The sequence below is a fragment of the Hemiscyllium ocellatum genome, chromosome 46, assembly GCF_020745735.1.
Source record: "Hemiscyllium ocellatum isolate sHemOce1 chromosome 46, sHemOce1.pat.X.cur, whole genome shotgun sequence".
Lineage (NCBI taxonomy): Eukaryota > Metazoa > Chordata > Chondrichthyes > Orectolobiformes > Hemiscylliidae > Hemiscyllium > Hemiscyllium ocellatum.
The window spans coordinates 11,085,464-11,102,231 of NC_083446.1; positions in this window are offsets into that span (position 1 = coordinate 11,085,464).

The window sequence follows — 16,768 nt, forward strand, 5'->3', positions numbered from 1 at the left end:
TGATGAGGGTGACTAATGTATGCCTTATCTAAGAAGGGTTGTAAGAAGAAACTAGGGGACTATAGACCTGAGAATCTGACTTTGGTTGTGGATAACTTGTTGATCCTAAAAGGTAGGATTTGTGGACATATAGAGAGGCAGGTATTGATTAAGGATGGTGAGTATGGTTTGTTAAAGGAAAATAATATCTCATAAACTGTATTTTTTTGCAGAAGCTGCCAAAAGAATGGTAAAGCAAATAGTTCAGTAAAGCCTTCAACAAGGTTCTGTGTGGAAGGCTGGTTAGTAATGTTGGGTCACATGGGGTTCAGGATGAGCTAGTCAATTCGATATATAATTGACTTGAAGACAGGAGATGTGAGACGATGGTGGAAGGTTGCTTTTTGGACTGGAGGTGGTGCTCCACAGATTGGTTCTGGGTTTAGTTTTGTTTCATTACGTAACTGATTTGGGTGAGGACATGGAAAGCATGGTTAGTAAGTTTGTGGGTGACACCAAACTTGGTGGCATATTAGACAGTAAAGGTTTTCTAAGATTATAAAAGGATTTTAATCAAATAGGTCAATGGGCTGAAAAATGGCAGATGGCATTCAATTTGGATAAATGCAAGGTATTGTATGTTGGCATAACACACAAGGGTACACATGTACAACTAATGGGAGGGCCTTGGGTAGTGTTGTAGAACAAGGACACGGGGGTGCAGGTATATAGGTCTTCGAATTTTGCATCACACATAGCTATGGCACTAAAAAGGCATTTAGCATACTTGCCTCCACTGCTCTGTCCTGAGTGCGGGATTTGGGGCATGATGTTGAGGGATGTACAGGGCATTGGTGAGGCCTCTTCTGGAGTAATATATTAAGTTTTGATCACCCTGTTTTAGGAAGGATATGATCAAGCTGGACAGGGTTCAGAAGAGATTTATCAGGATGTTGCTGGGTGTGGAAAGTTTGAGTTATAAAGAAAGCCTGGAACTTTATTCACAGAAGTGTAGAAGGTTGAGGGGTGACCTTAGAGGTTGATAACATCATTGAAGTGTATAGATGGGTTAATGGTAGGTGTCCTTTCCTTAGGATGGGAGACTTAAAAAAAAGTGTATATTTTTAAAGTGAGAGAATTTTTTTTCTAAAAAGTGGAGGACAACTTTTCTTACCCTGGGTAGTTTGAATGTGGAATGAACTTGCTGAGGAATTGGGAAGTGATGGATGCAGGTACAGTTACAACATTTAAAAGCAATTTGGATAAGTTTGTATGGAAAGGTTTGGAGGGGTATAGGTCAGGAGCAGGCAGGTAGGACTAGTTTAGTGTCTGTGCTATATGACTACAAAGCAAAGACCAGGGATAAAGGAGATATTTTTGAAGTTGGCAACCTGTGGGGGCAGCTCACAATCAATTAGTGATCTGGTCAGAGATGGTTGTGAAAGTGTATGTTGTGTATTTCAGTTTGCTCCTCATACAAAGCCAGGCATGCATGTGGGCAGTGAGAAAGGGAGGAGTTGGAAAGAAGTCTATGTATGTTAATTGGAGGTGAGAGAGAGTGAGATGGCAGATGAAGTATGATGGAGGAAAACTGTCATATGTCTCTGACTGGAAGCTGAGGAAAGCAGCATGTTTTAATGTGGATGTACAGATTGCACTCATTAGGAACAGTTATCCCATTGGTTCACGTGACAATGGTGAAAGTATTTTATAGCATGACTGCCTTTATTGCAAGTGGATTGGAGTATAGGAATAAGCACATTTTGTAGGTTTTTTCTTTTATAGTGCAGTTTGGCTGGGAGTGACTAGTAGGTTATCGGAGTTACTGTTGTCTCTCAGTTGCTGGCTTAAAATGGCTCTGCACTGATCTTTTGAATCCATTGGACAGGCCAAAGCCTGGCTGACTTCTGCTAAATATAACTTACTAAAAAGGTTCCTAAGGAAATGTCCATAGTCCCGTAGAGTAGCATCGACCAGTCGATATCCTTCGATGAAGTAGATGCCAAACAAAGCCTTCACCCACTAAACTGAGTCTGCAGTCTCTGCCTGTTACTAAATCCCTGGTGTAAATCTCAGTGACAGCAGAATGGACTGTCAACTCAGACAGTATATTGCTAATTCCTGCAACCTGACCAGTTCAGGAATCTGATCTTAGAGCTCCTGTGCCCAGTCTGCAAAATTTGGGAGGTGATAGTTCCCAATGGTTTAATTCCCAGGGTGCATAAGGAAATGCTTGATATTTCCAATCTGCTGGCCCATTTTTTAAAAATTCACAGTTCTCAGGATTGTGGCTATCCTGTTTTTGCCCTGGGAGGAAGATACCAATTAACAATAAGATTGGTTTGCTGGTGTTGCTTTCTGTGCAAAACAAGTAGGCAACTTAGTGGTTAGCATTGCTGCCTCAGTGTCAGGGGCCTGGGTTTGATTCCACCGTCTGGCAACTGCAAACTCCACGCAGTCATTCTCCCCATGTCTGCTGGGTTTCCTCTGGGTGATCCAGTTTCCTCCCACAGTCCAAAGATGTGCCGGTTAGTTGGATTAGCTGTGGGGGTATGGTAGGGGTGTCGGTCTGAGTGGGATGCTCTTTTGTAAGTTGGTGTAGACATAATGGGCCAAATGGCCTGCGTCCACACTGTAGGGATTCTGATTAAGCCTTCGATCAATAATTAGTCAAATCACGGCAGCATTGTCTGTGTTTAAGACCACCAATGGATTAAAACCAGTGTATGTGTAGAGTGCATGTTTGTTATTCATTAAGGTTTTGTTTGATGGGCTCCCAGTTTTGCCCTGTAAACTCTTAAATGTAATGAAGGTTATTTAAAGTATAGAAAGGGCTGAGAGCTGTTCACACAAGCAATAGTGGCATTCTGGCCTTTTTCAGAGTTGCCAATGGGATGGAGTAGTTAATTGAAACATTTGAAGTTCACATTATTGACTGGGTCATTCAGGTATGGATTCAAGGCCAATTGATGTTTAACATGTGCCCAGGATCCTGTTCTTCAACTTGAGGTTTTGTTCTGCAGGACAGTCCTGGCTTCCTCTGGATGCTAGCCACAACACTGTCCGTTATATTCATTGCAGCTATCTAATCCTGTTAGTGCTTCTCAAGCAGCTGTTGATGATGCTCCAACAGTTTTCCCCCAAACCCCTCCATCACCATCTCAGGACCCACGTCCACTGCAGTAAATCTGCCTTATGTTCGAGTCACCATCAGTTTGGATTTTAAAGGGGCTTCAAGAGTGATTGAAGTTTTGCTTAGGGGACACTGTAGAACAGTCATACAGAATGGAAACAGAATCTTCGGTCCAACTTGCCTGCACCAACCAGACACCCCAGTCTGACCCAGTCCTACTGGCCAGCATTTGGCCCATGTCCCTCTTGAACCTTTCCTATTCACGTACACATCCAGATGCCTTTTCAATATTGTAATTGGACCAGCCTCCCCCATGTCCTCTGGCGGTTTGTTCCATACCTGCACCACCCACTGCATGAAAGATTTGCCCATCAGATCTTTCTCACCTTAAAATCTGTGCCCTCTAGTTTTGGACACTGCCTTATGAAAGTACTTTTTTTACCTTCTCTAGCACCACATAAATAACTTGGCTGTGCTATGAGGATAGCTGAAAATGTGTTGCTGGAAAAGTGCAGCAAGTCAGGCAGCACCCAAGGAGCAGGAGAATCCACGTTTTGGGCATGAGTTCTTCAGGAATGAAGAAAGTGTGCCAAGCAGGCTAAGATAAAAGGTAAGGTGGAGGGACTTGGGGTAGGGGTGTTGGAAATGCTCCTCCCTATCTTTTATCTTAGCCTGCTTGGCACACTTTCCTCATTCCTGAAGAAGGGCTCATGCCCGAAACGTCGATTCTCCTCCTTGGATGCTGCCTGACCTGCACTTTCCAGCAACACATTTTTAGCTCTGATCTCCAGCATCTGCAGTCCTCACTTTCTCCTGTACTATGAGGAGAAACAGCTTAACAGTTTGCAAACCCGGCTTTGCAGGCTTCAATTTTATTTTCACTCTCTGGAGTTCATGTCCCATGCACATGAGTCTAGTTACAATATGAGCAAGGTGGTAATTCCTGAATTCTCAGCAGTCTGTAGTTGCCTTGTGCTCCTGTGTCCAGTCCTGTTGCGTGCCGATGGAGCGTGTCTCATTCGGCTGTGTTCTTCTGGCAGAGTCTGACCGAGGTGCTGATAACCTTGCTTTTAACATGAAAGTTCAGTGGCAAGTGCCACTCTCTGCTCTGCAAAGGCAGAAGTTTGACATTTTAAACAAATTTTAAATCCATTTGAATAACTTCCGAATAGTTTGAACTCTTAAGCCTGTTGGAAGGGGGAGCCATTTGGGATGGTGCTGATGTCAAATTGGCCTGTGATGAAAGCTTGGCTGATCTAGTGATGAAAACCTGAATTTCAACAAACCCCAAGTAACTACTGGCTGTCGGAATGTGTGGCATGCAAAAATGCTTAGTGTGGTTGCAGCAAGGCTTTTCTTCCTGGCTGGTATGGGAATGGTGTATCTAGAACCAGGGGACACAGCCTTCAGGATAAGAGATCATTTAGGACTAAGATGAGGAGGAATCACTCACTCAGGATTGGCAACTTGTTGGATTCCTGTGAGCCTCCAGTCTTCTGGGACAATTAAGTTCAAGTCATTCCTGGGTGTTTAATGTAATGGGCCCAGGTACATTGTCCATCCTAGTTATCCCAACTATATAGTTTATTGTCAATTTTAATGCATAAGTACCTAGATAACATGAACCTGGGTAATCTGTCTCCTGAGATATTAACTTCATGGGTTATTCTGATATGGCTAGTGAATTTCTGGTTTGTTTTCATTTAGTGTGCCAAGGAACTATACTGATATTTCCACCACTACCTGTGTACAGCTATTGCATTTTGCAACCATCTTTTGATATTTTACGTCGGTGACAAATCAGTTTGGGGGGCCAGCTAGTGTCTACATTGAGTTAGCAGGATGTATCTTGCCTTATTCCACTGGAGTTAGTGGACTATCGGATGCAATAGAAGGGCTCATAGTCTGGTGATATGCCACAATGAGGTATAGGAAACTGACAGATAAGAGTGGGCAGATGGGTGGCAAATAGAATTAAAGTAGAAGTTGTAACTTGCCTGATCCATTTTAAAATAAATAGAGTGAAGGGACAATTTGTTCTCACTGGGTTAAAAGTGATGACTTAAGTAAGCATGTTGATTCAGAAGCAATTTGATATTTGTAAAGCAATTTTAGGGGATAAAAGTAGTTATGGGTAGCCTGTTGAAAGGATCCCCTCCCTCATCTGTATGAACTCTCCTATGATAATGTAGGAGGTGGGCTGCGATTGAATTCAGTTACAGCTCGGAAGGATTGACTTGGTTCAGAATGAGAGAAGCAAGTCGCACCTTAATAACAAAAGGGGATGTTTTGAGTTGGAGCTGGAAGTGTGAAAAAATGTTGAAAATAATTGCTTGAATTTTGATTATTTTTTGGGGGGGGGAGGGGGGTGCGGGGAGGTGAAAAGACATTATGTGGAAGGCTATTGTCCTGCACACATCAGGACAAAAGCTAGAGAGTACTAAATCTTGGATTATTAACTCAGAACACTCTTTTCTCATGTAGTATAATTTGTTGTTCCCTTCTGAGCTTTGGAATGCTCGCAGTTCTGTCTGGATGCCTGTAAGACAAACAGACTTGACAGTATGTCTCTTTTGGTATCGTGATAACAGTATTTTGCTTTCATTCACTCCCTGTGAAGGTCGATCTTTGTCTCAGCTTCACCATAATTGTCTTAATTCTGTCTTTTACTGATAATTTCATTCAGTTTTTGAAACACAAAAAATATACTCTTGCTTTTTGTTCTCCCAGATACTTCCCTCTGTGCTGTCTTGTACATTTTCTCTTTGCTTAAGAAAACGTACTAGCCACAAAATTCTGATTTTTAGTTGGTTACAGATCCCTTTTCTCTGCTGCCCTTCCTATCTGTCCGTGCAAAACTATTGCAGTGAAGGGAGAAATTATTTTCACATTTGCTTGTAGAAATAATACTAATGCTGCTTATAACTCATTCATTCTGTTGCTGAGGGGAAGGGGAGGGCACGTCAGAGGTCAAGCAGCTCTCTGGGATCTGTGTAGTCTGAAATATGGTGGTTCTGTTCACGTCTGTCTACACATTGAAAGGTTGAATAATCCAAGATAAGAGGTCTAATCTTTAGACTTTTTCTTTATGTTTGAAAAGAGACTTTAAACTCTGGGGGGCTTTCAAAATTAATCTTTTTTTTCAGGGTAATCAATCATTTTCCACTCTGCAACACCCCACCCCCCAACAGCTGCAGCTGGATGGAATGGATTTTAATCAAATCTCATGAGTAAAGACTGCCCACAGGCAGCCTTTCTCTTTGCCATGTGGCAGTGCAGCTGAAGATTTGGTTCTCTTCATTCCTTAGCCTTTCTCATTTATCAACTGCACTGTTAAAGATGCAAATTAGCTAGAAAGGCAATCTTAAGCAACTGCCTCAAACAAACCAGTTGCAATCCATAAAATCAATATGGCGTGACGGTTTTGGAGAGGCGCTCATTATCGTTTACAGATGGGGGTTGAACAGTGAATAGGATACCATTTAAAGCTGCAGATGGATTGGTTTAAGTAGCTTTGACCATGTGACAGAATTCTGAAGTGTCAGAGGCAATTTGATTTGTGATTGGACTCATCATCATTTTCCTGTCCTGATTCTTAATATTTTTTCCAAGATTTTCGAAGTGTAATAGGTTTCACTCTCCCTATTCTTTCCAATGTGACAATGCAGATCCCAGTGTTATACCATATCCCATTTGGTGCTGTTGAAATTTAACCTTAGATACTAATTTCTCTAAGTGAGCTGGAGATGGGAAGGAAGCTACAGATAATGAAAAGCATAGAACAGACTTAAAAGTGCTTTTTGAAAATGAGAACAGAGATTTAACTATGTCCTGGTATTAAGAAAGTCAATTTCATTAAAATCCAGAGATGAGGGCTCATTTGTTGAGCCTGATAAGAGACTGAAATTGGTTGATTTTCTGGTTCTGAAAGAGGCATACAGAGCGAAGGGAAAGTGCTGTTGGGGTAGATCAGCTGCAACCTCTGAATGGAGGAGTTGGTTCAAGGAGCTGATTGGCTTAATGCTATTTGCTGTACACGACATGGGCACGTGGCAGAGTGAGATGTTTTGCCTTGAACAATGCTTGAGATGAATACAGTTGACTAATTGAATTGAAGGGTACTGCCAGGCAGTGGGGAATTTACTTAGAGATAATCTTCATTTGGAGTTCCATTTGTAACTGGGAAGAGACCCTTATCTTGCTTTTTAAATCTCAAATTGTGCTAAAATGCCCATTCAATGCTTTGTCCTGGCCCCCCCCCCCCCCGGCCATGGGCTGCAGTTTGATTTTGGATTTGATTTTGGAAGTGACATCCCTCCCATGAAAGGATGGAGAAGAGGGAATTAAAAGAATTGATGCAAGCAAAAATGACGGAATTTTTTTCAGTGTTGGTTAGGACATGGAAGGCACTGCCTGAGTCTGTGTTGGGGGCAGGTTCAGACAATGCTGTAGAAGTGGAATTAGGCTACTGTCTGAAAAGAGCATTAGCAGAGATATGGGAAGAATAGCACTAAATGAAGTTCTTACTGAGAGCTGGTAAAGGCTTGATGGGCCTTATGGCCTCCTGCACTCTAACAATTCTGTGACTCTTGCTTTGACTGCAACTGTATCTGTCATGTCATATAAGCAACAATTGAAGATGGCCATCAAAATAGGTCATTGTCCTTGTTTCACTTTCAGGTTATATACAATATTTGAGGCAATACCTGATTGGTGTATGGGGTTGCAACTTGTGGCCTGGTTTGTTTTCTGTCACCAAAGCACCATAGCAGTGTGTTGTGCTGCTTTCTGACTTCCTCCCTTTTTCTTTTCTACAGGGATCTTTGGCAACTGATCTCAAGTCCAGGAAGGCCCACAGTAAGTAGCTGTTTCAACGTAGATCTACTTTTGTTTATACACTAATTCACAGGGATGAGGGGATTGCTGGCTAGGCCAGCAATTATTAGCTATGTCGAGACAGCAAGTTAAGAATCCATCACTTTGCTGAGGATCTGGAGTCACGTGTAGGCCAGACCAGGTAAGGATCTTTCCCTAAAGGACATTAGTGAACTAGATGGCTTTTTCCCAACAATTAACAATGTTTTCATGGTCATCATTAGACTCATAATTCCAGATTTTCATTGAATTCAAATTCCACCATCTGCAATGGCAGGATTTGAACCCAGGTCTCTGGAGTAACAATCCAGCAATAATGCCACAAGGCCATCACCTCCCTGCCTTTAATTCAGCCTTAAAGTACTTCAGAGACCATAAGTTGGATACAGGCTTGCTCTTTAAATCATGGTAGTTTCCACTTAGTAATTGCTTTCATAAAAGGTCATTCACCAGTGCTAGGCCAGCAATTATTTCTCATCCTGAGGTATATTTGAGGCTGGGGTTGGTGAGCCATTGCTGCAGCCCATGGGTACACCCACAGCAATATTTGGGACAAGTTTTACCAGGATGTTGCCTGGTATGGGGGATTCTGGCAACGAAGAAAGGTTGGAAAGACTGGGTTTGTTTTTGCTGCAGCATATGAGTGTCTATAAGATTGTGAATGATGTGGATCGAGTGCAAAGGGAGTTTTTTGCAGGGTAAAGGGGTTGATTACTAGGGGATACAGGTTCATGGTGTGAGGAGGAGGGAGTTTGAGATGTGTAAGATGTGGAACATGCTACCAGAAGAGTTGGAGAAAGCTGACAGCAGAATTCCAGAAGCACCTGGATGATTAAAAGGCAATAGTGGGATACGGACCCTGTCAGTGAAGACGGTTTTAGTATGGAAGGGCAAAATGTGTTGGTGCAGGCTTGGAGGGTGAAAGGGCCCTGTTGCTGTGCTGTATTGTTCTTTGTTCTAGCTCTAGAATGATGACCCAGTGAATGATGACCATATAAATCCAAGCTTTGTGCTGTTTGTCTTTGTGTTTTTTTGCCATTATTGTTTAACAAGGTGGGGGGTGTAGGTGTTATCAAAGCTGATGTTTGTTGCCCATACCTACTTGTGTCTGAACCAAGTGGCTTGCTTGGCTATTTCAGAATGGAGTTGAGACTCGAATGTTGTGTGTCTAGAGTCTCATGCCAGGTCAGGATGGCAGATTTCCATCCTTAAAGTGACCCAGTGTGACAACAGTCATGGTCAACATCACTGAGACTAGCTTTCAATTCCAGACTTGGGTTCCGGTTCCACCAGCATCCGTGGTGGGATTTGTATCCATGTCTGGTTGAGTGACAGTAATCTTTTATATTTTACCTGTTAATGAAGCTGCATGCTGCATATATCAATAGACATCAGGAATGGATGGTGGCATGACGGTAATGCCTCTGGGTTAATAGAGCAGTGGTGTTACCATCACGCTACCAGTTAATGTTCTGTGGGTCTAGGTTTAAAACCAGCCGCTGTGCTGGTGGCATTTTAAATCAATAAAGCATGAGCTCACCTCAGTCATTGCAAAACTATTCTCAATTGTTTAGTTTTAAATTTCTGATTCACTAATGTACTTCAGGGAAGGAAATCATACAATCCCTACAGTGTGGAAGCAGCCATTTGGCCCACCGATTCCACACCGTCCCTCCAAAAAGCATCCCACACAGACCTGCATCCACCCTGGCTAATCCACCTAACCTGTACATCCTGGACAAAATGTGGCAATTTTAATATGGCCAATTCACCCTAACATGCGCGTATGAACTGTGGGTGGAAATCCACACAGGTGCAGGGAGAATGTGCAAACTCCACACAGTCATTTCACGCTCAAAAGCTGGGTCCCTGGGGCTTTATGGCAGCAGTGCTACCCACTGAGCCACCGTGCCTTCCCATACAATCCACTACCCTTATCCACTCTGGCCTACGCGGGACTCCAGTTTTGCAGCAAAGTGGTTGACCTTGAAATGGCTGGCCGAGTCCATCAATTTTCTCAGGTTCTGGCCTTGTCAGCGACACCCACATCCCCTAGCATTGTTTTTTTAAAACATGGACAGATGTGGAGTCAGTCACAAGTATTCCCGTCCTGCCTAGTCCCAGTTTAAGTATGCAATAGGAGCAGCAGTCAAGCCTGCTCCACACTCAGTAAGGTCATTGCTGATCAGCTTGCTCCATGTTTTTTCTTCCACCAGCTTTTCAGGAAGTGTTCCGAATGTTCACTACCCTCTGGGGAAAATTTCACATTTGTTTTATGTGGGTGATGTCTTATTTCAAAATAACTTTAGATCACCAAAAAAAGGATATATCCTCTCTCATCTACTCTGTCAAAGTCCTCTCAGGATCCACGTTTTGATCAATATTCCATGTTTTTTTTTAAAAAAACATCATTCACCTGAGTGAAGCAGGGACCAGCATTTGTGAAGATAAACTATATTGCTTTGGTCTGGAGTCATGAGGAGTTGATGGGCCGAATGGCCTGCCTTCCACTCCTATGTCTTATGGACCAAATCAGGTAAGCATAATAGCTTCCTTCCCTAAAAGACATTAGTGAACTAGATGGGTTTTTCCAACAACAGTCACCAATGGTTTCTTGATCATCAGAAGTTTCAGGTTTTTATTGAATTCAGGTTCCACCATCTGCCATGGCTGGATTTGAACCTGGCTCCCAATAGATACAAGCCAAGCCTGTCCAACTTTTCCTCGTGACATGACTGACTATTCCAGTCAGATTACTAACATTGTTTAGTTAATATCTTCCTGCCTGGTGTTGCTAGTTAGCAGTGGGGAATCGGAACTTGGCAGTTTGAAGCCTGCTTAAAGCTACAGTGGTTTGAGAGCTCCCACTTACACACCAGCATGCTAAATATCCAGAGCCACTCCAGACCAACCAAATGCACAGCAGGTCAGGAAGCATCCGAGGAGCAGGAAAATTGATGCTTCAGGCAAAAGCCCTTTGTTCCTGATGCCTGAAATGTAAATTTTCCTGTTTCGGGTCAGAGCCCTTCATCAGGAATGAGGTTGATGGCAGGCTCATGTCTCTGGGCCATTCCTGATGAAGGGCTCCAGCCTGAAATTTTGATTTCCTGCTCCTCTGATGCTGTCCGACTTGCTGTGCTCTTCCAGCAATGCGCACTCAATGCGCAACATAACCATGCGTTTCTTGGAACGGCTGGTGCAGCCTCTTAAGTCATCGAGTCATACAGCACAGAAACAGACCCTTCAGTTCAACTAGTTAATGCTAAACATGACCTTTTAACTAAACTGGTCCCACTTGCCAGCTTCTGATAACCTTTCTGATTCACATACCTATCCGAATCTCTCTCAAACTTTGTAATTATACCTCCATCCACCATTTACTCAGGAAGTTTATTCTGTACATGAACCATTCTCTGTTTAAAAGAAACGAAATACATGTGCCCTTTTTTTTCAAATCTCTCACCTTATTGTTTCCCCTAGTCTTGAACTACACAATCTGAGGGAAAAGACAGCTACTATTAACTCTATCTACACCTCTAAACATCCTAGACTCCTCCTTTCTTTATAACTCAAACCTTCTATACTTGGTGTCATGACATGGGGTAGATCTAACGTGCACACAAGCTCACCTCATGCTGTAATCTGTTAAATTTCGAGAGGCAAAGATCTATCCCAGGGTCACTATTTAAAGTAAAATTAACAATTTTATTCTTTAAATCCAAAAGAGAACATTAGACAACTAATTACAACTCCCTTCCCTTAAACCTATCTTTTACCTCCCGCTCAACAATACTGGTCTGATAAATTCCCTCTTGAGTTTACGGCAAATCACTTTCAAACCCAATTTTTGTCTTTGGATGCTGAACTTTCTCTGTAGATTGGCCTTGGTCTTCTGCACAAATTTCTGATGGATGGGTACCTTTCAGAGAGCTATTTGCTAGTGGTGTGTACTTACACTCATAGAGATGTACAGCATGGAAACAGACTCTTCGGTCCAACCCGTCCATGCCAACCAGATATCCCAACCCAATCTAGTCCCACCTGCCAGCACCCAGCCCATATCCCTCCAAACCCTTCCTATTCATATACCCATCCAAATACTTTTTAAATGTTGCAATTGTACCGGCCCCCACCACTGCCTCTGGTAGCTCATTCCTTGTACGTACAACCCTCTGTGTGATAAAGTTGCCCCTTAGGTCTCTGTTATTCTCTTTCCCCCCTCACCCGAAGCCTATGCCCCTCTAGTTCTGGACTCCCTGACCCCAGGGAAAAGACTTTGCCTATTTATCCTATCCATGCCCCTCATAATTTGACCAACCTCTATAAGGTCACCCCTCAGCCTCTGATGCTCCAGGGAAAACAGCCCTAGCCTATTCAGCCTCTCCCTGTAGCTCAAATCCTCCAACCCTGGCAACATCCTTGTAAATCTTTTCTGAACCCTTTCAAGCTTCACAACATCTTTCCGATAGGAAGGAGACCAGAACTGCACACAATATTCCAACAGTGGCTGAACCAATGTTGTTGATCTTCTTGGCTGTTCTCCCCCTAACTGTTCAAAATGTCTGGTTTTATACCCCCAAAACGTTTGTTCATTTCATTGGTTTGATGTCATCAAAGCATTAAATTCAAATTCAATTGGGTTTTGGTCCCTGGGGCATTATTTAAACTGGCCGAATTTGAATTTTTGTACCATGTGTTAACCAAATGTTACATTTTTAAATTGTTCAACATACTCTGCTTTCAGTCCTTGCCATCTTCCTCCCTCTCTCTGAGGTACAGTACACGCCTATGCTTTCATTACACTTGCCACCTTTTTAGATTTCCTACAGTATGGAAACAGGCCCTTCGGCCCGACAAGTCCACACCGACCCTCTGAAGAGTAATCCACCCAGACCCTTTCCCCTACTGCTCTGCATTTACACCTGATTAACGCACCAAACCTACACTTCCTTCACCTTAAGAAAAAAAACCCATCCTAATGAAAAGATGGCTTCGTTTTTATCTTAATTCCTTAACCACATTACAATGGCACATCTATGACTTTAACCTAAGTTTGTAATAACTTCTTCCCACATATTTACACCATTAAATAGATACCAGTCTCATCCAAATCAGCTAAATTTGTGATAACATATCTGATTACATTCTTATGACCCATAAGATGTACAGTTTGTAAATTAAGTCTGTAACGTAAGACTGCAACGGAATAGTCTCATATCCTTGTATTTATGGTGTACCAAGAATGTAAGAGGATTGTGATCTATGTACACAACCGTCTCTGACACACTGTTCATGATGTACATATTAAAATATAGTAAGGCTAGTACTGAACTCAATAATAGTTCTCTTTCAATCGTGGAGTATTTTCTCTGGTGGATGTAGCGTTTCTTTGAAACGTAGCCAACTGTCAGTTCAATCCCATCTTTTCTTCCTGTAGCAGTACAGCTCCTACCCCTACCTCGCTAGCATCAATGGCAACTCCGAAGGGTGTCAATAAATTTGGTGTAGCTAAAGCTGGTGCGGTGGTTAATGTTGCTTTCTAACAGTCAAATGCCTCCTGGCATTGTTCTGTCCACTGAAATCGGTTAACAGTGCTGTGGTTTGGCACAGAATCCGCTTAATCCCAAGAATCAAAGCATCTCTTTCTTCGAGGTTAGTCTGGAAATTCCTCAATGGCCTTTCTATCCATGTTCTGTGGGGTCACCCTTCTGTGACAAATGTTATGCCCCAAGAACATCATCTCTACTTTTGCGAATTCAGTTTTGTTTAAGTTTATTGCCAGTTTTGCTTCTCAGAGCCATTCAAAGAGCTGTGCCACCTGTACTATGTGATCTTTCCCGGACTTACTAAAGATCATCCCTGAGAGTTGAGAAATTCCTCTTTTTCTTTATTTTAAACAGCTTCCTGTTTATCCTGGTTAATAGAACATAAAACAGTACAGTGCCAAAAGTGTCACAAGTTAAACTATAATCCTTTCTGCCTGATCTTTATGCCCCCATACTTTTCATATTCATGTGCTTATTTAAATGGCCCTAATCATAGCTGCCTCCACCACTACCTCAGCACCACGTTCCAGAATCCTACCACACTCTGGGTTCTAATAAAAAGACTTGCCCCTCACCTTCAATGCATGCCCCATAGTATTAGACATTTCAATTCTGGGAGGAAGGAAAAGCTTCTGACTCTCAACCGTATCTATGCATCTCATACTTTTGTAGGCTTCCATCAAAGTCTCCCGCAGCGTCTGTCCCTCCAGAGAAACCAACCCTGTTTTTCTAGCCTCTCCTTATAGCTCATACTCTCTAATCCAGGCAGCAGTCTGGTAAATCTCTTATGCACCAGATCTGAAAATTCCCAATCCTTCCTGTAATGATGTGACCAGAATTGAGTGCAATACTCCAATTGTGGCCTCACCAAAGTCTTATAAAGCTGCAACTTAACATCCTGACTCTTGTAATGAATGCCCTGATCCATAAAGGCAAGCATGCCATACACCACCTTTACCACCCTGTCTACTCATGTGGCCGCTTTCAGGGAGCTATGGGCTTGAACCCCAAGGTCCCCCTCTACATCAATGCTGTTCAGAATCCTGTGTACTTTTCTTTAACATCTGATCTTCCAAAGTGCAGCACCTCACTGACCTGGCTAAAACTCCGTCTGCCATTTCTCCACCCATATCTACAACGGATCTATATCCTGCTGTAACCATTCTCAACACTCCTTGACGAGCGAAGCATTGTTTCTGCATCTACTCTATCAAGACCAGTAGAAATATTCTGAACTCCCAACTTGATTTGAGGACTGTCTTAAGGTGACAGTCCTTCAATTTGCACTTCTTCACAAGTGGCAACATATTCTCTCTCTAGACTCACTCCATTTGAAGCTTTCCTAATTGTGATGGCCTCAGCTTTTATCCTTCCCTTTTCAAGAGTATCCTCACGGTCCTTTCCTGATTTTTATGCTGGACAGGAAAGTGAACTTTTGTTCATTCACTGTCGTGATGCCCACAGGGAGGTGGCCCATCATTATCTTCTCCAGTTTTCTTCAAACCCTTCTCAGCTACACCTCAATCCACCCTGCTGAGTTTTCCTCTTCTGGTTTCAGTCTCAATTTCCTCTGCAATTGTTGCAATAATATATTCGTTGGCTCTTTGCCTCTAATGTCCATGTTTGGCTATCATTCTTTCTAAACGTATGCTGTAATACCTGAATTTCACTTGCCCTAATGCCCTGGTTGGACTTTCTACCCATCCAGTGGCTTCAGAGAGTCCTCCACGCGCACATTTTAAAATCTGTTGTCCACCCACTGTCCTCTTCAGAGCCCAATTCTCGTCTTTGCAGTGGGTAAGTCGCCACACCAGTGACTAGACTTCTTGCCAGATGGTGATGAAGCTGCTGTTTGTGCATTAGCTGAACTCATATAGATTGGGTGGCTAAGGAGGTGTTTAGCCCACTTGCCTTCATTGCACAGACTTTTGAGTATAAGAGTTGGGGCGTCATGTTGAGGCTGTACAGAGCAATGGTCTGGAGTACTGTGTCCAATTCTGGTCACCCTGTTACAGGAAGGCTATTATCAAGCTGGAGTGGGTGCAGAAAAGATTAACCAGGATGTTGCTGGGAATGGAGGGTTTGAGTTATAAGGAGAGGCTAGATAGGCTGGCACCTGTTTTTCACAGGAGCATAGGAAGTTGAGAAGTGACCTTATAGAGGTTTATAAAATCATGAGGTAATGTGAATGGCCAGTGTCTTTTCCCTAGGGTGGGGGATTTCAAGACTAGGAGCTATATTATTGGGGGGATGTGACTACAGTATTTTAAGGTTGTTGGTCTCCGACCGGTGCCTGTGTAGTCACCTTTGTGATCTGTTTTTACGTATTTTCTCGATCACAAAGTTGAGTTGAACCTCCACGTGGTTCCCCCTGGTAACGGCCTGGAAGAGGAGGCTCAACGGAGCGGGCAATTTTAACTGTTTGGGGTTTTAGCTTGGTTTTAAACTGATGGTTTTACCTTGACCTTCGGGTTGGTTTTACCTAGGTTTTAACCTGTGCTGGACTTTCTGGCAGCTTTATTGTCTTATACCGTTGATAAAGCATTACTCTGACCAGGCCGGCTAATACAACTCAGAGAAAAGATACGAGACAGCTGGTGACCTTTCGGTCAAATTTAAAATCCAAATTTGGTAGAGGCGATTATGGCCGAAACTGAAAATTCCGGTTGGGTGGGAAACCGGGTGAATAACCACCCCGCACGGTTGTTATTGGCGGCTCCGTGCGCTAAATGTACAAGCCAAAAATGGACTAGACAGTCTGTCTCAACACAGACGGATGAGACTATAATTATTACTCCGGCTCGGCTGTCCTTGGGCAGGCACAAGGCAGTCGGTAATTACGCTCAGAGTAATTTGGACTTAATTCGAGTTGGAGGACCGAAAGAGATGGCCCCTCTACAGTCCAGTCCTTTTAATAGCCGGACATATTTTAATTCAAATTTTAATGGGCCCTTTGATTTTAGTCGGGTTGGAGAGAGAGAGAGCACAGAGGAGGAGAAATTATTCACCCAATAACTAGGGAGACTGATAAAATAGAAGTAGTTATAAATTATCCAATTGATAATTTTAGCTGCGAGTATTGTAAAAATGTGTATAACACTACGGGATTATTTAGGAAGCATTTAAAAATATGTAAGGGGATTAAATCAGTTAGAATAAAATGTAGCGAATGGGAAGGAAGCTAGCACGTGGTAGCCTGCCACTATTCAAAATGTAATGTAACTCAAAATAAAGA